The sequence below is a fragment of the Myotis myotis genome, unplaced genomic scaffold (genome assembly GCF_014108235.1).
Source record: "Myotis myotis isolate mMyoMyo1 unplaced genomic scaffold, mMyoMyo1.p scaffold_m19_p_4, whole genome shotgun sequence".
NCBI classification, from domain to species: Eukaryota; Metazoa; Chordata; class Mammalia; order Chiroptera; family Vespertilionidae; genus Myotis; species Myotis myotis.
Window position 1 is genome coordinate 71918092 of NW_023416346.1, and position 23416 is coordinate 71941507.

The window sequence follows — 23416 nt, forward strand, 5'->3', positions numbered from 1 at the left end:
AACTCAGATGAATCTGAAGAGGCAGAGCTTATTTCTAGAAGATCACAGAATTCAATGATGGGGGGGAAATAGCCAAGATTCCGTGTAGAGTAGGTAGGAAGAGAATGAGTGTATAAGAAAAAAAGTAAAAACCAAAATACAAAAAAAGTAGAAAAAATATCCTATATAATAAAGAGATAATATGCAAACTGACCATCATGCCCTCGCATTTGGCCACACTCATGTGGCCAAAAGAAGACTTCCACAAGATGGCTGGCAGGGGAGGGCAGTTGTGGGTGACCGGGCCTACAGGGGAGGAAAGGGAGTTGGGAAGGAACAGGCCTGCAGGGGAGGGTAGTTAAGGGCAACCGGGCCAGCAGAGAAGGGCAGTTAGGGGCAACTGGGCCAGCAGAGGAGGGCAGTTGGGGGTGACCGGGCCTGCAGGAGAGGGTAGTTGGGGTTACCGAGCCTGCAGGAGAGGGCAGTTGGGGTCGACCAGGCCTAAAAGCGATGACTGTTAGGGGCTACCTGGCGAGCAGGGAAGGGCAGTTGGGGTGATCGGGCTGGAAGCGGAGCAATTAGGCATAGATTAGGCTGTCAAGGGAGTGGTTAGTGGGTGATCAGGCTAGCAGGCAGAAGAGGTTAGGTGCAATCAGGCAGGCAGGCAGGCAATTGGTTGGGAGCCAGCAGTCACAGATTGTGAGAGGGATGTCCAACTGCTGGTTTGTCCCACTGCTGGATGTACTTCTGGACATACTTTTGAATGAAGTCATGGCAGTGGGAGCCAAGGCAGAGGCAGTTAGGGGCAATCAGGTGGGCAGGTAAGCAATTAAGGGAAATCAGGGAGGCAGGCGAATGGTTATGGATCATCAGGCAGGCAGGGATGTGGTTACGGGTAATCAGGCAGGCAGCCGAGTGGTTAAAGGTGATCAGGAGAGGAAGCAGAATGGTTAAATGATCAGGCAGTCAGGTAAGTGGTTAGGGGTGATCACGCAGACATGCAATGGTTAGGGAGAATTAGCCAAACAGGCAGAGTGGTTAGGAGGCATCAGTCAGGTAGGTGAGTGGTTAGGGGCAATCAGTCAGGCACGCCTGTGGTTAGGGGCAATCAGGTAGGCAGGCAGAGGTGGTTAGGGGCAATCAGGCAGGCAGGCGAATGGTTAGGGGTGATCAGGCAGGTGAGTGGTTAGGGGCAATCAGGCAGGCAGGCGAATGGTTAGGGGTGATCAGGCAGGCAGGCGAATGGTTAGTAGCCAGCGGTCTAGGGATTGGGCTTAAACTGGCAGTCAGACATCCCCCAAGGTGTCCTGGATTGTGAGAGGGTGCAGGTCAGGGTGAGGGACCCCCCTGATTTACTAATTTCGTGCACCAGGCCTCTAGTATAATAATAAAAACAGTAAAATAAAGTGAGAAAAAATGTAGTTTCTTAGGTAAAAGATAAAAAATAAAAAAGTGAAATAGTGAAGGTCGTTCACTTCAGCGGTGCTTCAATGACTCATTGGGACTAGTTTAAAACCCCTCTTTACTGTTCTTCCTGGCATTTCTGTTTTCTGTCAGGTAGTCAGCACTATGTTGAGGTTCCCTATGATCCACCACTCCTCTGTGTCATAAGCCATAACATTGTTTTCAAGCAGGCAGGATCTCTCTGCTCACTTTCTCTGCCTGCCTGCAGTTGTATTTACACAAGAGTCAATTTCTGACACAACTCCTGGGTGTCAGTGTTTCTGTATTAGTTTCTGGGACCAAATGGCCCCTCAACTCAGTGTTAAGACTCTTATTTCCCTGCCGCACTTAATACTGGGTTGGAGGGACAGACTGACCCAGATCTGGTTTCCTGTTCATCTCTCCTTATTCTAATCCCCATTTTCCACAAAAACAACTTTCTCCTGCAGTCTCAGTGAGTGTTTTTAATTGGAAGATCCTATATATTGGGCTTAGCATGCAAACGGAAAGAAGCAAAAAACACAAAAACAAACAAACAAAAAATGCACTGACTAGCATCTTTCTCCCCCTGGAACTGCAAGCCCAGTATGGAACTTCAGGTTGCCTTTCTGGGCACAGTCTTCCATGGTTGTGTTCTTAGATCTAGAGTCCCCCTCTGCCAACAGCCTTGTGGTCTCCCTTCCACATTTGAGAGCTACACTGACCTCAAGGCTTGCTGATTTTGTGGAGCACAGTCTCCCTCTGAGACACTAGTCTGCACTGCACACTTTCCTCCCTTCAGCCTGGATCCCAGATCTCACCTCTCTCTAGGGCAGTGGTTCTCAACCTTGGCTGCACATTAGAATCACCTGGGAATCTTTTTAAAATCCTGATTTCTGGGCCTCATCCTCCGGAAATTCTGTTTCTTTGTTATGGGGTGGAGCCACAACATTAGTAACAAAGAAACAGAATTGCTGGAGGATGAGGCCCAGAAATCAGGATTTTAAAAAGATTCCCTGGTGATTCTAATGTGCAGCCAAGATTGAGAACCGCTGCTCTAGGGCCTAGAGCAGCAGTTCTCAACCTGTGGTTCTCGACCCCTTTGGCGGTCAAACGACCCTTTCATAGGGGTCACCTAAAACCATCCTGCATATCAGATATTTACATTACGATTCATAACAGTAGCTGTATTTTGTATATGTATCCCCATATACATATACAAATCTGTATTTTGTATATGTATCTCCATATACAAAACCTGGCCCTTTAAATACAGTTCCTCATGTTGTGACCCAACCATAAAATTACTTTTGTTGCTACTTCATAACTGTAATGTTGCTACTGTTATGAATCGTAATGTAAATATCTGATATGCAGGATGGTCTTAGGTGACCCCTGTGAAAGGGTCATTTGACCGCCAAAAGGTTCACGACCCACAGTTTGAGAACTGCTGGTCTAGGCGATCTCTGGCCTTTCTGTCCACGTATTGCCTCACCAGCTCTGTTTAATTCACCAATTTCGTGTGGGTGTTATTTGATTCAGCTCTTCCTTTTATCTGCTCTGTGAGAAGGTGAAGGACACATCCATGTATTTGGCCACCACCGTGTCTACCCCAGGAAAAACTTTTTAGGTGCCTGTGGCTGGAGAGGCTGGAGTCTTGGTGTTTGTGGGTTCTCAGTTGAGGCAGCTGGTCCCTGGGCGTCATGGTTTTAGGGTCCCAGGAGGTATGCAAAGTCTCCCCGGTTGAAGGTAAGGCTGGGCTTCTGATCACAATCACTCTCCCCTTCAAGATGTCTTGGTCTCTTTAATAGAACTGGTTTCTCCAGGAGAGATTTCAGCAGTAGTAGAGGCTGCCCAGCCAGGGGAGCCCTGTCCACTAGTTCCCAACAGTCCTGTGGAATATAACTGTCCATCATCCACAAATACAGACACTCCCCACATGTCCACACACTCTCCTTTCGCTCTCTCACTCACACACTATCTTGCAGCTTGCCATCCTGTAGGCCACCATCCTGGTTCTCTGTTGTCATTAATTTTTACAACGTGTTTTGGTGTAGGTCTTTTGGAGTTCATCTTGTTTGGGACTCTGTGCTTGTGTGACTTTCTATCCAAATTCAAAGAAGTTTTCTGTCATTATTTCTTCAATTAGGTGTTCTAATCCTTGCTCCTCTTCTAGTCCATCTCGCACCCCTATTATACTGATGTTGTTGTTTTTCATGTTGTCCCAAAGCTCCCTTAAACTCTTCTCCTGCTTTCTAATATTTTTTTCCAATTGCTATTCACATTGTGTGTTTTTTACTACCCTGTCTTCTAACTCACTGATTTGATCACCTGCTTCTTCTAGTCCACTTGGTCACCAACCGGTGATCCGCAGACCTCTGGTGGTTCATGAGGTCCAAAAGTAGGTGACTGCTGTAATCTATTCTACTGTTGAAACCTTCTATTGAGTTCTTTAATGCGGATATATCATTCTTCATTTCCTCTTAATTCTTTCATAGGTTGGTGAATTTCTTATCTAGATAGTTTATCATCTTTATGGTCTTTACTCTGAATTCCTTTTCTTACATATTCCTTATCTCTGTTTCATTTAGTTTCTTTTCTGGCAATTCCTCCTGTTCTTTCCTTTGGGGATTGGTTCTCTCTATCTCCATTTTTCTTGTCTCTTTCTGTCCCTGGGCACCCTCTTTGGCATCTGAGAGTTTGAAGCCCCTAGAAGTTCAATGGTCTGGGACTCACTGGCCTGGAAGCTGGATGTGCCTTAAGTTTCACACCTTTATTGTCTCTGCTCTGAATTGTACCCCTTCTCTCATGGCTCTGATCCCTCAGTTGTCCACTTTAGATAATCAAGGTCAGTAGTGACACGTGCACAGTTCCTCTGGTGTGCGACTCCCTGTGAGGCCCCAGAGCCCTCTGACATGCAATTCATTGTGTGGCCCTGGAACCCAAGGCAGGATGACACTCTAAGTCCCTCTTATAGTGCACTTGCAGCCTGGTCTTTTGACCTATGGCTGGGTATACCAGGTTGAACCAGAAGATCTGTCCTGAGTTGGTGGTGGAACATGCACTGGACAATGGCTCTGTCTGGGCTGGGGGTAAAGAGAGTGCCAGGCTGTGTCTCTGTACTAGGACTGAGGATGGCACGAGGCAGGGGTAACCCTGGATTGTACTCACAACATTTGGACCTGAAGTGAAGGATACTGGGACACTGGGTCTGGGCTCTGAAAAGGAGGCACAGCTTGGGAAGTGTCACTGGTGTGCACTCACTGCAAATGTCTGGGAATCCACAGCACTTTACTGCACTTTTCATTACTGGGGCATGGTGGTGGTCCCATGCAGGTTATGGCTGGCAATCAGCTCCCTGCACAGGTCCAGGGGTGGTGTCCAAGGTCAGTCTGTGGATTGGTGTGGGTGCACTCCTGGCCTCCACTGCTCCCTGCATATCAACTTTATAGTCATGGTTTTCTATGATAGTAGAAAAGATATAGCAGTGGCTTGAAGAATAATAATTAGGCAAATTCAACTGTATCACTAGTCTTTTATTTCTTTAAATTCATAAGTGATGTTAATATTTTCTATTATTTTTATCTGATGAGTATGGGTGTTTGCTATTATTTTCTTTAATTATCTACACCTCTTTACTAGAAAATCAAATAAAAATAGAGCAAATTAAAGAAAAAATAAAATGTAAAACACAGAATGTATAGCTGATATTTTAAAACCTTAAAAGTAGCAAAGATTCTTTGGCCTTTAAAAAAATTTCTGAAATGATAACAATGCTTATTGACTTGCTGATATATTTCTGATTTCCTTTACAAGCTTCTGTAATGTTACCAGATAAATAGATTCAAATGACCTCAATCCTGCTCAAAGAGTTACCAACTCCACTTTCACATAATGAAAGCTGCTTTTCTTGTCTGTGCATTCTGGGAGCCAAATTTGTGGTTATTGTTATTGTGGTGTACTAAGTGCAGATATTACTACTTAGTATTTGAAAAGCCTATTAGTGCTTCCTCCTAAAAGCTTTTAGGATATGGTATCATCATCATATAACATGTATTAGTAAGAAAAAATTAGAGAAAGGGATTGGTATGACCAGGGATTAATAAGAAATTTTAGCAGAGAGTAATGAGGAAGGTCCAAAGGAGTAAAGATAAAATAGCATAATTAGGGATCAAATTATCATACTCAGCTTCAGGCCTGTAATTAATGGGGATGATAGTTGCAACCCTGAACAGTCAAGGGAATCTCTAAGGGGGGCAAAGGGGAGGAAAATGGGGAACAAATGTAATAGTGTCAACAATTAAAAAGGAAGAAAGAAAGAAAGAAGAGAGAAAGAGAGAAAAAAAGAAAGAAAGAAAGAGTCATGGAGAGAAGAAATGGGTGATGTAGAAAGTTATGCAATAGCAGTACCCATCAGCTGTTCAGGATACATGGATCCTACATTCAAGTAGATGGTGGAGAATGGCAAGGATAGTCTGCTTATTCAAGAAATAAATACAGAAGGTACCCAACTAGTTTGCCTGACCTCCCTTTGGATGTACTAGAGGCCTGGTGCACAAAAATTTGTGTACTCGGGAGGGTCCCGCAGCCCAGCCTGTGCCCTCTCGCAGTCTGGGACCCCTCAGGGGATGACCACTTGCTGGCTTAGGCCCACTCCCCGGGGATTAGGCCTAAGCTGACAATCAGACATCACTCTGGCAACCCGGGAGCCCTAGAGGGATGTCCACTTTCCAGCAGGGAGCAGGCTTAGCTGCAGTTGGACATCCTTAGCGCTGCTAAGGAGGCAGGAGAGGCTTCCACCACCACCGCTGTACTGGCAGCCATCAGCCTGGCTTGTGGCTTACCAGAGCTACCCCTGTGGGAGCACACTGACCACCAGGGGGTAGCTCCTGCATTGAGCGTCTGCCCCCTGGTGGTCAGTGTGTGTCATAGTGACCAGTGATTCCCAGTCACTCTGCTGTTAAGGTCAATTTGCATATTATCCTTTTATTATATAGGATAGAGGCCTGGTGCATGGGTGGGGGCAGGCTGGTTTGACCTGAAGGGTGTCCCGGATCAAGGTGGGGGTCCCGTTGGGGTGCCTGGCCAGCCTGGATGAGGGGCTAAGGGCCGTTTTCAGACTAGCCACCCCCCCTTCAGGGAGCAGGGTCCTGCTGGGGTGCCTGGCCAACCTGGGTGAGGGGCTGAGGGCCATTTTCACGTTGGCCACAGCCACTTTAGGGTGGGGATCCCCTTTGGGGTGCCTGGCCAGCCTGGTTGAGGGGCTGATGGCTGTTTGCAGGCTGGCCGCAGCTCCTTCAGGGTAGGGGTCTGTGCTGGGGTCCCTGGAAAGTCTGGGTGAGGGGCTGATGGCTGTTAGCAGGCTGGCCACAGCCCCTTCAGTGTGGGGGTCCCACTCGGGTGCCTGGCTATCCTGAGTGAGAGGATGAGAGCCGTTTGCAGGCTGGCCACAGCCTCTTCAGGGTGGGGGTCCCCGCTGGGGTGCGTGGCCAACCTGGGTGAGGGGTTAATGGCTGTTTGCAGGCTGGCCACAGCCCCTTCAGGGTAGGGGCCCTTCTGGGGTCCCTGGCCAGTCTGGGTGAGGGTATGATGGCTATTTGCAGGCTAGCCACAGCCCCCAGCCACCCAAGCTCCCAGAGAAGGCTGGCTGGAAGCAGGTATCTGTGATTTATTTAGCATCTATAATTGAAACTTCGTTGCCTTTTGCAGAGGCCACAGCTGTCACGAGAAGCCTGGTTTCCTCCACCGCCAGGGCAACCAAGCCTCCTGCTTGTTATAGCTCCATGGCTGCCGGATTTCATCTTAGTTGGGTTAATTTGCATATAGTCTCTCTGATTGGCTGGTGGGCGTGGCTTGGGCGTAGCGAAGGTGCGTTCAATTAACATCTTTGTCTTTTATTAGTGTAGATATTCAGGATCATCTGAGAAGTACTTATCAGTTATATCCTTAAAAACCCATAAAAGGTGTTTTATAATCCTTAGTGATATTCAGGAGGATTATTGATTCACATAATGTCTTTTCTCATTGGTTTTAGAAAATGAATATGGCCACATGCAAATAACTGGATAACCATTAAGAATAGGGCTGGAGAAGGAAATGACATTTATAAATATTGCTATTGTAAATATTTAAAAATGGAATTAATCAAGAATAATTCAACTATCTAAGGAATGACTTTTAAAGTTTACTAAATTATAGATGCTTACATATATATGTTTATGGGATACTTGCTATACATATAGAATTAAGTAATATATACATTGCTAATGTAAGATTGTGATATCTCCTCAGTACATACTGAAGAAAATTACAGGCTATTTAGATTAGTGCCTGCCCTACCTTCTAAGTAATTTTATTCAAAAATCATTTTTCAGTGTAATCATTTGTTTCTGCATATCAACTTATTTTTCACAATGGTACCCATAGTTACATGTTCTTGTATCAGATCTGATATTAAAATTGAGAGTTTTGATTTTTTATGTATACAGTAATACATTTTATTAATTGTATTTTTTCATTTTTTAAAATTTTCTTTATTGATTAAGTTATTACATATGTGTTCTTATCCCCACATTACCCCCTACCCTCTCCCCCCCACTAATGCCCTCACTCCCCTGTTGTCTGTGTTCATTGGTTTGGCCTATACGCTTGCATATAAGTCCTCTGGTTGATCTCTCCCGCTTACCTCCACTCTCCCCTGCCTTCCCTCTGAGGTTTGAAGGTCTGATCAATGCTGCACTGTCTCTAAGTCAGTTTTTGTTCATCAGTTTACGTTGTTCATTATATTCCATAAATGAGTGAGATCATATGATATTTATCTTTATCTGACTTTCTATTTAGATCTGATGCCCATTTTATTTTAAATTTTGTTTTATTGCTTAAAGTATTACAAAGAGTGTTACATACGACGAATCCCCCCCCTTGACATTTCCCAGGCCTCCCTTACCCCCCCCAGTGTCTTATGTCTATTGGTTATGCTTCTATGCATGCACACAAGACCTTCAGTTGATCTCTTACCAGCCTTACCACTGTAGTTTGCCAGTTCGATGCTGCTCTGCCTCTGTATCTATCTTTTACACCACCAACTTACAGTGGTCAATCAGTTTGTAATGGTCTTTATTATCCATAAATGAGTGAGATCATGTGGTATTTTTCTTTCATTGACTGGCTTATTTCACTTAGAATAATGCTCTCCATTTCCATCCATGCAGTTGCAAATGGTAAGAATTCCTTCTTTTTTACATCAGCATAGTATTCCATTGTGTAGATGTACCACAGTTTTCTAATCCACTCATCTGCTGATGGGCACTTAGGCTGTATCCAGATCTTCGCTATGGTAAATTGTGCTGCTATGAACTTAGGGATGCATATATACTTTCTGACTGGTGTTTTTGGTTTCTTGGGATATATTCCTAGAAGTGGGATCATTGGGTCAAATGGCAGTTCCATTTTTAACTTTTTCTTCCATAGTGGCTGCACCAGTCTGCATTCCCACCAGCAGTGCACGAGTGTTCCCTTTTCTCCACATCCTCTCCAGCACTTGTTGTTTGTTGATTTGTTGATGATAGCCATTCTGACATGTGTGAGATGATACCTCATTGTTGTTTTGCTTTGCATCTCTCCGATGATTAGTGACTTTGAGTATGTTTTCATATGTCTCTTGGCTTTCTGAATGTCCTCTTTTGAAAAGTGTCTATTCAGGTCCTTTGCCCATTTTTTGGTTGGATTGTTGATCTTCCTTTTGTTAAGTTGTATGAGTTTCCTATAAATGTTGGAGATTAAACCCTTATCGGTGATAACATTGGCAAATATGTTCTCCCACGAAGTGGGCTTTCTTGTTGTTTTGTTGATAGTTTCTTTTGCTGTGCAGAAGCTTTTTTTGATGTAGTCCATTTGTTTATTTTCTCTTTAGTTTCCAATGCCCTAGGAGCTGTGAAGAAATTGCTTCGGCATATGTCGGAGATTTGTTGCCTTTGGATTCCTCTAGTATTTTTATGGTTTACCATCTTACATTTAAGTCCTTTATCCATTTTGAGTTTATTTTTGTGTATGGTGTCAGTTGGTGGTCTGGTTTCATTTTTTTGCATGTATATGTCCAATTTTCCCAGCACGATTTATTGAAGAGACTGTCTTGACTACATTGTATGTTCTTGCCTCCTTTGCCAAATGTTAATTAAGCATATTGGTTCGGGCCAATTTCTAGGCTCTCTATTCTATTCCATTGATCTATATGTATGTTCTTGTGCCAGTACCACGCAGTTTTGAGAACAGTGGCTTTGTAATACAGCTTTATATCAGGTACTGAGATCCCACCTACTTTGTTTTTCTTTCTCAGGATTGCTGCAGCTATTCAAGCTCTTTTTTTTTTTTTTATTCCAGATGAATTTTTGGAGAGTTCATTCTAGGTCTGTGAAATATGCTGTTGGTATTTTAATGGGAAGTGCTTTGAATTTATAGATTGCTTTGGGCAATATGGACATTTTAATGATATTGATTCTACCAACCCATGAACATGGTATGTTCTTCCATCTGCTTATGTATTCCTCTATCTATTTTTTCAACGTCCTGTAATTTTCTGAGTAGAGGTCTTTCTTTTACCTCTATAGTTAGATTTATATCTAGGTATCTAAAGTTTTTTGGTGTGATGGTAAATGGGATAACTTTTTTAATCTCACTTTTGGTAAGTTTACTATTGGTGTATAGAAATGCCATAGATTTCTTGGTGTTGACTTTTTATTCTGCTACATTGCCGAATTCATTCATTAAGTCTAATAGTTTTTCGATGGAGTCTTTAGGGTTTTTTATGTACAATATCATGTCATCTGAGAAAAAGGACAGTTTTACTTCTTCTTTTCCAATTTGGATGCCTTTTATTTCTTCTTCTTGTATAATTGCAATGGCTAATACTTCCAGTACTATGTCGAACAGGAGTGGTGAGAGTGGGCATCCCTGTCTTGTTCCTATTCTTAAGGGAAATGGTTTTAGTTTTTGCCCATTGAGTATGATGTTGGCTGTGGGTTTGTCATATATGGCTTTTATCATGTTGAGGTATGATCCTTGTATTCCCACCTTGCTGTAAGTTTTTACAAAAAAAGGGTGTTGGATTTTGGCAAATGATTTTCTGCATCAATTGATATGACTATGTGTTTTTTTTCTCTCAATTTGTTAATTGATGTATCATGTTTATTGATTTGAGGATATTATACCATCCTTGCATCCATGTTATAAATCCTACTTGGTCATGGTGTATGATCTTTCTGATGTAGTGCAGGATCCTATTTGCTAAGATTTTGTTGAGGATTTTGGCTGGTTCATGAGGTATATTAGCCTGTAATTCTCTTTCATTGTGTTGTCTTTATCTGGTTTTGCTATGAGGGTGATGCTGTCTTCATAGAATGAGCTTGGAAGTGTTCCTTACTCTTGAATGTTTTGAAATAGTCTGAGGATGATAGGTTTTACATCTTCCTTGAATGTTTGGTAAAACTCCCCTGTGAAGCCGTTTGGTCCTGGGCTTTTGTTTGCTTGCAGCTTTTTGATGACTGCTTCAATTTCTTCCATAGTTATTGGCCTATTGAAATTTGTAGATTCTTCTTGATTGAGTTTTGGAAGGTTGTATTTATCTAGGAATATGTCCATTTCCTCCAGTTTGTCTATTTTGTTGGAGTAGAGTTGTTCATTGTATTTTTTAACAATCATTTGTATTTCTGTGTGGTCTGTTGTTATTTCCCCTCTATCATTTCTGACTTTGTTTATTTGGGTCCTCTCTCTTTGCTTCGTGGTGAGCCTGGCTAGAGGTTCATCAATCTCATTTATCCTTTCAAAGAACCAGTTCTTGGTTTTATTGATCTTATGTATTGTTTTTTTGGTCTCTATGTCATTTATTTCTGCTCTGATCTTTATTATATCCTTCCTTCTCACTCTGGGATTTTCTTGTTGTTCTCTTTCAAATTCTTTGAATTGTAGAGTTAGATGATTTACTACCATTTTTTCTTGCTTTTTGAGGTAGGCCTGTTGAACTATGAACTTCCCTCTCAGGACTGCTTTCATTGTGTCCCATAGGTTTTGGATTGTTGTGTTTCCATTGTCATTAGTTTCCAGGATGTTTTTAATTTCTTCTTTGATCTCATTGATAACCCAATCAATATTTAATAACATGCTATTCAGCTTCCAAGTGTTTGAGTGTTTTGGATTGTTTTTATTGTAGTTTATTTCTAATATTATGCCATTGCAGTCTGAGAAGATGCTTGGCATGATTTCAATCTTCTTGAATTTGGAGAGGCTTTGCTTGTGACCCAATATGTGGTCTATTTTTGAAAATGTCCCATGTGCATATTAGAAGACCGTATATTCTGTGACTTTGTGGTGAAATGTTCTGAAGATATCAATTAAGTCCATCTGATCTAGTGAGTCATTTAGGATTTCTGTTTCTTTGCTGATTTTTTTGTCTAGAGGATTTATCCAGTGATGTCAGTAATGTATTAAAGTCCCCTACTATGATTTTATTGTTGTCAATCTCTCCCTTGATATCTTCCAGGAGTTTTTTTTATGTATTTGGGTGCTCCTTCATTGGTGCCTATATGTTTATCAGGGTTCTATCCTCTTGTTGTATTGATCCCTTTAGTACGATGAAATGGCCTTCCTTATCTCTTGTTTTGGCCTTCACTTTGAGGTCTATTTTGTCTGATATAAGTATTGCTACTCCAGTTTTTTTTTCATTTCCATTTGCCTGAAAGATATTTTCCCATCCCTTCACTTTCAGTCTGTGTGAGTCCCTTCTTCTGAGGTGGGTCTCTTGTAGAAAGCAAATGTGTGGGTCATGTTTTTTTATCCATGTAGCCACTCGATGTCTTTTGATTGGTGCATTTAGTCCATTTACGTTTAAAGTTATTATTGAAAAGTACTTGTTTGTAGTCTTTTTTATTTTTTGTGCCTGTGTTCTTTCTTACCTTTTTATTTCTTCTTTTTACAGAAGTCCCTTTAGCATTTCTTGCATTGCTGAATTGGTAGTGATAAACTCCCTTAACCTTTTTTTTGTCTGTGAAGCTCCTTATTTCCCCTTCAATTTTGAGTGATAGCCTTGCTGGATAGAGTATTCTTGGATTCAGTCCCTTGCTTTGCATGACTTTGTAAGTTTCCTTCCATTCTTTTCTGGCCTGATGTGTTTCTGTTGAGAAATCATTTGATAATCTAATCGGAGATCCCTTGTATGGAACTCTCTGTCTCTCTCTTGCATCCTTTAAGATTCTCTCTTTGTCCTGAACATTTGCCATCATAATTATGATGTGTTTTGGTGTGTTCTTTTGGGTTCATCTTGTTTGGGAGTCTCTGTGTTTGTGTGACTTTTTTCTTCCCCACCTCAGGGAAGTTTTGGGACAACATGCCTTCGAATAGGTTTTCTAAGCCTTGCTCCCCTTCCTGTTGTTCTGGTACCCCTATTATTAGTATGTTGCTTCATTTTATGTTGTTACATAGCTACCTCAGACTCTCCTCCTGTCTTTTAAATTTTTTCTCTAATTGCAGTTCAGTTTGGGTGTGTTTTGGTTCCCTGTCTTCTAATTCGCTAATTTGGCCCTCTGCTTCTCCTAGTCTACTGTTGAAACTTTCCATGGTGTTTTTTATTGCAGCTATATCACTCTTCATTTGTTCTTGATTCTTACATCAGTTATTGATTTTTTCATCCATTTCTTCTTGATTCTTGCATAAGTTGTTGATTTTTCCTCCATCTGGTTCATCCAGTCTAGGACCCTTATTCTGAATTCTTTTTCTGACATATTGCATGCCTCTCTTTCCCTTATCCAGTCTTTTGGTGATCTTCCTTTTCTTTCCTTCAGGTTTTTTTTTTTTGTCTACCCATTTTTGGTCTCACCAACTGATCTAGATGTTGAGTTGTACAGGGGCTGCTGCTTGGGTGGCAGTGGTTCCTAGGACTGCAGTTGCCCTCAAGTGGTCACAGTAGTGGCTGTTCCTCAGTTGGCAGTGGCTCCTCTGATGGGTGCTGTTGGCAGCAGTGGTGTCTCGTCTGGCTGGTAGGTGAGGTTGCTCGCCCAGCTGCTGTTCCTTGGACAGGGGTCGGCTGATCATGCAGCTTCTGCTCTTCAGGTGGGGGTGGGCTGAGCATGGCTGCTGTTCCTTGGACAAGAGTGGGCTGTTCACGTGGCTTCTGTTCCTCAGAAGGGCACAGACTGCTCACGTGGCTGCTGCTCCTTGGATCGGGACTGGCTGCACTCTGCTGCTGTTCCTCAGATGGGGCGGGCTGCTCATGAGGCTACCGCTCTTTGGACAGGGGCAGGTTGCTTACAGAGCTACTGCTCCTCATACTGGTGCGGGCTGCTCACGCAGCTGCTGCGCCTCAGATGGGAGATGGGATGCTTGTGTGGCTGCTTCTCTTCAGGTGGGAGTGAGCTGCACGTGTGGCTGCTGCTCATCAGTTGGGGAGCAGGATACTCACCCAGCTGCTGCTCATCAGACAGGTGCAGGCTGCATGTGTCTGCTGCTCCTCGGACCAGTGTGGACTGCGCAGGGCTGCCGCTCCTCAGACGTGGGTGGTCTGCTCGTGTGGCTGCTGCTCCTCGGACTGGGGGAGGCTGCTCGGGTGGCTACTTCTCCTTGAATAGGAGTGGGTTGCTTGTGGCAATTCTGTTCCTCGTATAAGTATGGGCTGCTCACATCGCTCCTGATCCTCGTATGGGGGCAGACTGCTCGTGCAGCTGCTGCTCCTTGGATGAGGGCAGGTTTCTCGCACACCTACTGCTACTCAAACAGGAGGAGGGTGTGGGCTGCACAGCTGCTGCTCCTCGGATGCGGGCGGGCTGCATGGGGCTGCTGCTCCTCAATTGTTGGCAGGCTTCTCATGTGGCTGTTGCTCCTCAGACAGGGCAGGGTTCTCACGTGGTTGCTGCTCCTTGGATGAGGGAGCGGGCCACTCACACAGCTGACAGCTGCTGATCCTTGGAGAGGGGCAGGCCATGTGAGGTTTCTGCTCTTAGGCCTGGGGCAGGCTGCTCATGGGGCTGATGCTCCTTGGACAGCATTGAGCTGCTCATGTGTCTGCTGCTTGCATGGTTTCAGTGCCACGAGCTAAGACGTTGGGCCGGTCAGTGGGGAGCATGCTTCAGAACTCACAGGAACCTGAGCCCAGGGTGGCTGGAGACTCATTGACCATGGGATCAGAGCCAAAGTAGCAGGTCCCTGGCAGGGGTGTCTTTAGAGTCCCAGATGTTATCTGAGGGCACCCTGAGTGGGGGTGAGGCCTGGCTCCCAGTTAAAGCAGCTCTCCCCTTATAAACACTAGGCTTCTGGGGACAGTTGGCCTCCTGGAACTGCATACATGGTAGCAGAGGCTGCCTAGTTAGGCGTTTCCATTTAGCCTGACCCCGAAGGCCCTGCAGGATCTATCTGTGCCTCACTCACATACACACACACACATCCCACATGACTACACACTCCTCTTTTGGTCCCTCTCTGACTCACACTCTCTCCCTCACTGCTGCCTTCTTCCTGCCTCTGTAGTTGGGTCTGGGGTGTTATTGACCCATTTGTGGATGGAGTTTCCTCCCCAGATGTCTGGTTATGAGGCTTGCTCTCTAGCACCTGGCCAGACAGGATAAAATTCACCTCGACAAGACACAACACAAAGGGACCAAAGCATGAATGTACTCACGACAACAATAACCCTACTATAAGTGACCACCTGAGAAAAGAGAATTAGGAAGGAGAAAAAAGAGCATAAATGATATTGGAAAGAGCAAAAAAGATAAGAGAGAAAAGAAGAAGGAAGAAAAGGAGAAAAAAAAAATATATATATATATATAACACCACAGAACCAATAAATAAAAAAACAAACAAAACAAACAAAAAAACCAATAATAATAATAATAAAATTAAAGAAAAAAGAAGAAAAAAAAAAGGAAAAAATAAAATACAAACACCAAACCCGCAGCAAAGAGGACGGGGCCAGAATCTGTAGACGCTGAGCTTATATATAGAAGATAAGGCTAAGAGTTGGATGAATATGGGGAGGATCTCAGTTCAGTATAGAGGAAGTAGAAAGGGGATGGGTTGATAAGAGGAAAGAGATCGAGAAAAAAATAATAATAAATTTAAAAATTTTTTCATTTCAAAAATGGTATAAAAATAGCAAATAAAATTAAAATAAATGAGAGTGATGGAAAAATAATGTGAAAAGAAATAGAAAATAAAGCAACAAGCAAAAACAGGAAAACAAAGAAAAAAAAGGAAAAAAGATATAACAAAGTAATAAAAAAGAAATAAAATAAAATAAAAATGAAAAAGTGAAGTGTTCCTTTTGTTGGCTTAAGATCCCAGTCTTCTGTACTGTAGTGTTTCTCAGGATCCGATTGCTGAAACTGAAAGTCTCTGGTGAAGTTGCCCATTTTTTGATTGGGTTATTTATTTTCCATTTTTTAATTTGTATGAGTTCCCTGTAAATGCTGGAGATTAAACCCTTATCGGAGATACCATTGGCCAATATGTTCTCCCATGCAGTGGGCTTTCTTGCTGTTTTGTTGATGGTTTCCTTTGCTGTGGAAAAGCTTTTTATTTTGATGTAGTCCCATTTGTTTATTTTTTTCTTTGTTTCCATTGCCCTAGGAGCAGTATCAGTGAAGAAATTTCTTTGGCATATGTCTGAGAATTTTCTGCCTGTGGATTCCTCTAGTATTTTTATGGTTTCCCATCTTAAGTTTAAGTCCTTTATCCATTTTGAGTTTATTTTTATGTATGGTGTAAGTTGGAGATCTAGTTTCATTTTTTTGCATGTATCTGTCAAATTTTCCCAACACCATTTATTGAAGAGGCTGTCTTGACTCTAATGTATGTTCTTGCCTCCTTTGTCAAATATTAATTGAGCATAGTGGTTTGTCTCGATTTCTGGGTTCTCTATTCTATTCCATTGATCTATGTGTCTGCTCTTGTGCCAGTACCAGGTGGTTTTGAGAACAGTGGCTTTATAATATAGCTGGATATCTGGTATTGAGATGCCCCCTATTTTGTTCTTTTTTCTCAGGATTGCTGCAGCTATTCGGGGTCTTTTTTTATTCCAGATGAATTTTTGCAGAGTTTGTTCTAGGTCTGTGAAATATACTGTTGGTATTTTAATGGGGAGTGCATTGAAACTACAGATTGCTTTGGGTAATATGGACATCTTGATGATGTTGATTCTACCAATCCATGAACACAGTATGTTCTTCCATCTGTTTATGTCTTCCTCTATCTTCTTTTTCAGTGTCCTGTAGTTTTCCACGTATAGGACTTTTACCACCCTAGTTAAGTTTATTCCAGGGTATCTTAATATTTTTGGTGCGATGGTAAATGGGATTGCTTTGTTATTCTCTCTTTCTGTAAGTTCTTTATTGGTGTATAGAAATGCCATAGATTTCTTGGCATTAATTTTGTATCCTGCTACATTGCTGAATTCATGTATTTAGCCTAATAATTTTTTGATGGAGTCTTTAGAGTTTTCTATGTACAGTATCATGTCATCTGCTAAAAAGGACAGATTTACTTCTTTTTTTCCAATTTGCATGCTTTTTATTTCTTCTTCGTGTCTGATCCCAATAGCTAATACTTCCAGTACTATGTCGAACAGGATTGGTGAGAGTAGACATCCCTGTCTTGTTCCTGTTCTTAAGGGAAATGGTTTTAGTTTTTGCTCATTGAGAATGATGTTGGCCTTGCATTTGCCATATGTCATATATGGGTTTTATTATGTTGAGGTATGATCCTTGTATTCCCACCTTGCTGAGAGTTTTTACCAAGAAAGGGTGTTGGATTTTGTCAAATGCTTTTTCTGTGTCAATTGATATGACTATGTGATTTTTATCTCTCAATTTGTTTATGTGATGTGTAATGTTTATTGATTTGCGGATATTGTACCATCCTTGCATCCCCAGGATAAATCCTAGTTGGTCATTGTGTATGATCTTTCAGATGTACTGCAGGATCCAATTTGCTGGAATTTTGTGGAGGATTTTGGTATCTATGTTCATGAGGGATATTGGCCTGTAATTCTCTTTCATTGTTTTGTCTTTATATCTGGTTTTGGTATTAGGGTGAAGCTGGCTTCATAGAATGAGCTTGGAAGTGCTCCTTCCTCTTGAATTTTTTGGAATAGTCTGAGGAGGATAGGTTTTAATTTTCCTTGAATGTTTGGTAAAACTTCCCTGTGAAGCCATCTGGCCCCGGGATTTTGTTTGCTAGAAGGTTTTTGATGACTGCTTCAAATTCTTCCATAGTTATCAGCCTATTGATATTTTTAGAATCTTCCTGATTGAGTTTTGGAAGGTTATATTTTTCTAGGAATATGTCCATTTCCTCTAGGTTGTGTAGTTTGTTAGAATAGAGTTGTCCATAGTATTTTTTAACAATCGTTTCTGTTGTTATTTCCCCTCTATCATTTCTGAGTTTGTTTATTTGAGTCGTCTCTCTTTGCTTCGTGGTGAGCCTGGCTAGAGGTTCATCAATCTCATTTATCCTTTCAAAGAACCAGCTCTTGGTTTCATTGATCTTTTGTATTCTTTTTTTTTTTTCTCTATGTCATTCATTTCTGCTCTGATTTTTATTATCTCATTCCTTCTGCTCACTCTCGGATTTTCTTGTTGCTCTATTTCTAATTCTTTGAATTGTAGAGTTAGATGATTTATTACCATTTTTTCTTGTTTTTCGAGGTGGGCCTGTAGAGCTACATACTTCCCTCTCACGACTGCTTTCATTGCGTCCCATAGATTTGGATTGTTTTATTTTTATTGTCATTAGTTTCCCGGATGTTTTTAATTTCTTTTTTGATCTCTTTGGTAACCCAATCATTGTTTAATATCATGCTTTTCAGCTTCCAAGTGTTTGAGTGTTTTGGATTATTTTTATTGTAGTTATTTTCTAATATTATGCCATTGTGGTCTGAGAAAATGCTTGATATGATTTCAATCTTCTTGAATTTAGGGATACTTTGCTTGTGACCCAATATGTGGTCTATTTTTGAAAATGTCCCATGTGCACTTGATAAGAACGTAAATTCCATGGCTTTGGGGTGAAATGTTCTGAAGATGTCAATTAAGTCCATTTGATCTAGTGAGTCATTTAGAATTGCTGTTTCTTTGTTGACTTTTTGTCTAGATGATTTATCCTGTGATGTCAGTGGGGTATTAAGGTCCCCTACTACGATTGTATTGTTGTTGATCTCTCCCTTGATATCTTCCAGGAGTTTTGTATTGTTTTTATGTATTTGGGTGATCCTGCATTGGGTGCATATTTGTTTATCAGGGTTATATCCTCCTGTTGTATCGATCAATTTAGTATTATAAAGTGCCCTTCATTATATCTTGTTATGAGCTTCATTTTGAGGTCTATTTTGTCAGATATATGTATTATTACCCCAGTGTTTTTTTGTTTTTTTTTTTAATTCCATTTGCCTGAATGATATTTTTCCATTCCCTCACTTTCAGTCTGTGTGAGTCCCTTCTTCTGAGGTGTGTCTCTTGTACACAGCATATATATGGGCCATGTTTTTTTAATCCATTTAGCCACTGGATGTCTTTTGATTGGAGCATTTTTTCTGTTTATGTTCAAAGTTATTATTGAAAGGTACTTGTTTGTAGCCATTTATATTTTTTGTGCCTGTGTTCCTGCTCACCTCTTTATTCCTTCTTTTTGCTCCAGTCCCTTTAGCATTTCTTGCATTGCTGGCTTGATGGCGATAAACTCCCTTAGCCTGTTTTTGTCTGTGAAGCTTCTTATTTTCCCTTTAATTTTGATTGATAGCCTTGCTGGATAGAGTAATCTTGTATTCAGTCCCTTGCTTTGAATCACTTTGTAAATTTCCTCCCATCCTTTTCTGGCCTGATGTGTTTCTGTTGAGAAATCATTAATCTAATGGCAGATCCCTTGTATGTTACTTTCAGTCTCTCTCTTGCAGCCTTTAAGATTCTCTCTTTGTCCTGAGGATTTGCCATGGTAATTATGATGTGTCTTTGTGTGGTTCTTTTCGGGTTCATTTTGTTTGGGACTCTCTGTGCTTGTGCGACTTTTTTCTTCCCTACCTCAAGGAAGTTTTCTGACATTATTTCTTCAAATAGGTTTTCTAAGCCTTGTTCCCCTTCCTGTTGTTCTGGCACCCCTATTATTCGTGTGTTGCTTCCTTTCTTGTTGTCCTGCAGTTCCCTTAGGCTCTCCTCCTGTCTTTTTATTATTTTGCCAACTGCAGTTCAGTTTGTGTGTGCTTTGCTTCCTTGTTCTCTAATTCACTAATTCGGTCCTCTGCTTCTCCCCTGTGCTATTGAAACTTTCCATGGTGTTTTTTATTGCAGCTATATCACTCTTTATTTATTCTTGATTCTTGCATCCGTTATTCATTTTTCCATCCATTTCTTTCTGATTCTTACGTAAGTTGTTGATTTTTTCCTCCATTCGATTTATGAACTGTATGACCTTTATTCTGAATTATTTTTCCGACATATTACTTGCCTCTGTTTCACATAGCTGCTCTTCAGGTGATTACTCCTTTTCTTTCCTTTGGAGGTTCCTTTGTCTACCCATGTTTGATCTCACTGACAGATCTAGATGTTGAGTCATTCAGGGGCTGCTCCTTGGGTTGCAGTGGCTCCTCTGGCTGTGGTTGCTCCTCAGGCGGTTATGGAAGTGGCTGCTCCTCAGTTGGCAGCAGCTCCTCTGGTGAGTGCTCTTTCAATAGTGATGTCTCCTCTGCCTGGTAGGGGAGGCTGCTCTCACAACTACTGTTCCTTGGACAGGAGTCAAGTGATCAAGATGCTGCTGCTCCTCTTTCTCCTTGGATGGGGACGTGTCTTATGCTCCTCGGAAGGGGGCAGGCTGCTCATGTGTCTGTTGTTACTTGGATCAAGGCTGGCTACATGCTGCTTCTGTTCCTCAGATGGGACAGGCTGCACATGAGGCTGCCACTTCTTGGACAGGGGAAGGTTGCTTACAGGACTACTGCACCGTGTTTTAAGTGTGGGCTGCTTGCACAGCTGCTGCTCCTGGGATTGGGGACAGGTTTCTTGTTCGGCTCCTGCACCTCAGCGGTGAATGAGCTGTACGTGTGGCTGCTGCTCTTTGGATGAAGGCAGGCTGCTCACCCAGCTGCTGCTCGTCGGACAGGTGCTGGCTATGTGTGGCCACTGCTCCTCGGACCAGTGCGGGCTGTGCAGGGCTGCTGCTCCTTGGAGGTGGACGTTCTGCTTGTATGGCTGCTGCTGCTCATCTGGCTGGGAGAGCTGCTCATCTGGCTGCTGCTCCTTGGAGTGGTGTGAGCTCCTCGGGCAGCTGCTGGTCCTCAGGTGGGAAGGAGCTGCACATATGGCTGGTGTTCCTCTTACATTTGTGGTATGCTCACACAGCTGCTGCTCTTTGGACAGGGGATGGGCTGCTTGTGCAGCTGCTGCTCCTCGGATTGAGGAAGGCCTCTCACCCAGCTGTTGCTCCTCGGATCAGTGCAGACTGTTCAGGGCTGCTGCTTCTTGGAAGTGGGTGGTCTGCTCATTTGGCTCCTGCTCCTTGGACCGTGGAGGGCTGCTCTGGTGGCTACTGCTCCTCAAATGGGGTTGGGCTGCTCGTGGCACTGCTGTTCCTCATACAGGGGTGGACTGCTCACACAGCTGCTGCTCCTCAGATGGTGGCAGGGTGCGGGCTGTATGCAACTGCTGCTCCTCGGATGTAGTAGGCTGCTGACATGGTTGCTGCTCTTTGGATGGGGGACCAGGCCACTCACACAGCTGCTACTCCTTGGACAGTGGCAGGCCACATGAGGCTGCTGCTCTTAGGCCTCGGGTAGGCTTCTCACAAGGCTGCTGCTCCTTGGACAGGAGTGGGCTGCTCACATGTCTGCTACTCACATGGTGGTAGTGCCCTGGGCTAAAGAGTTGGGTCAGTCAGAGGGAAGAATGTTTCAGAACTCACAGGAGCCTTCACCCAGGTTGTCTGTAGACTCGTTGACTATGGGACCACAGCCGAGGTAGCAGGTCCCTGGCAGGGGTGGCTGTAGTGTCCCAGGTGTTATCTGAGCGCACCCTGGGTGGAGGTGAGGCTGGGATGCCAGTTACAGCAGATTTCCCCTTCAAAAAGGCTAAGCCTCTGAGGATGAGCTGGCCTCCTGGTAGGGTTTACAATGGTAGCAGAGTCTGCCTAGTTGGGTGAGCCCAGTTAGCCTGCCCCCGAAGGTCCTGCAGGATCTAACTGTGCCTCACTCACACACACCCACATACCACACACTCCTCTTTTGCTCCCTCACTTGAGCTCTCTCCCTCACTGTCACCTTCTTCCTGCCTCTGTAGTTGGTTCTGGGTTTTATTGACCCATTCATTGATCGAGTTTCCTCTCCAGGTGTCTGGTTATGAGGCTTGCTCTCTAGCACCTGGCCAGACAGGATAAAATTCACTTTGACAAGACACAGCACAAAGGGAACAAAGCATGAATGTACTCACAACACCAATACCCCCACTATAAGTGACCACCTGAGAAAAGAGTATTAGGGGAGATAAAAGAGGGCATAAATGATATAGAAAAGAGAAAAAGATAAGAGACAAAAGAAAAAGGAAGATAAAGGAGAATTTATATATATGGAAAACACCACAGAACCATAGATAAACAAAACAAAAAAAAATACCAACACCAAACCTCCAGCAAAGAGGGTGAGGGAAGAATCTGTATATGCTGAGCTTATATACATAAATAATGTTAAAGAATTGGATGGGGGGAAAACCAAGATGGCGGCATAGGTAAACACTGGAGTTTGCTGCCTCTAACAACCACTTCAAAAATAAACCTAAAGGACAGAATGGGAGTTAGCCTGGAGGTCAAATCACCCCTGGTATTGCCGACAACAATCAAGGCTTAATTACAACAAGACTGCGCACAAAGTCTGCGCACTAGGGGGTGCACCAAGAAAAGATAAAAAAAATGCGGAGACAAAGAAAACAGGATGCAAATGTCAGGAAATGGAAGATATAGAGCTCAAAACCAAACTTTTAAGGTATCTCAAGAACTGTCTAGAAGCTGCCAATAAACTTAGTAAGGCCCTCGAAAAGACTGGTGAGACCGCCGATAAATGTAGTGAGATCCTCAAGAAATCTAATGAGACCCTCGATGTTGTGATAAAGAACCAACTAGAAATTAAGCATACACTGACTGAAATAAAGAATATTATACAGACACCAACAGCAGACAAGAGGAGCGCAAGAATCAAGTCAAAGATTTGAAATACAAAGAAGCAAAAAACACCCACCAGAAAGCAAAATGAAAAAAAGAATTCAAAAAGACAAAGATAGTGTAAGGAGCCTCTGGGACAGCTTCAAGCGTACCAACATCATAATTATAGGGGTGCCAGAAGATGAGAGAGACCAAGATATTGAAAACTTATTTGAAGAAATAATGACAGAAAACTTCCCCTACCTGGTGAAAGAAATAGACTTACAGGTCCAGGAAGCACAGAGAACCCCAAACAAAAGGAATCAAAGAGGACCACACCAAGACACATCATAATTAAAATGCCTAGAGCAAAGACAAAGAGAGAATCTAAAAGCAGCAAGAGAAAGAAACCCAGTTACCTACAAGGGAATACCCATACGACTATCAGCTGATTTCTCAACAGAAACTTTGCAGGCAGGAGGGAGTGGCAAGAATATTCAAAGTGATGAATACCAAGAACCTACAACCAAGATTACTTTATCCAGCAAAGCTATCATTCAGAATTGAAGGTCAGATAAAGAGCTTCACAGATAAGGAAAAGCTAAAGGAGTTCATACCCACCAAACCAGTATTATATGAATGCTGAAAGGTATCCTTTAAGAAGAGGAAGAAGAAAAAGGTAAAGATACTAATTATGAACAACAAATATGCATCTATCAACAAGTGAATCTAAGAATCAAGTGAATAAATAATCTGGTGATCATAATAGACTCAGGGACATAGAAAGGGAATGGACTGACTATTCTTGGGGGGGAAAGGGGTTTGGGAGATGTGGGAAGAGACTGGACAAAATTTTGCACCT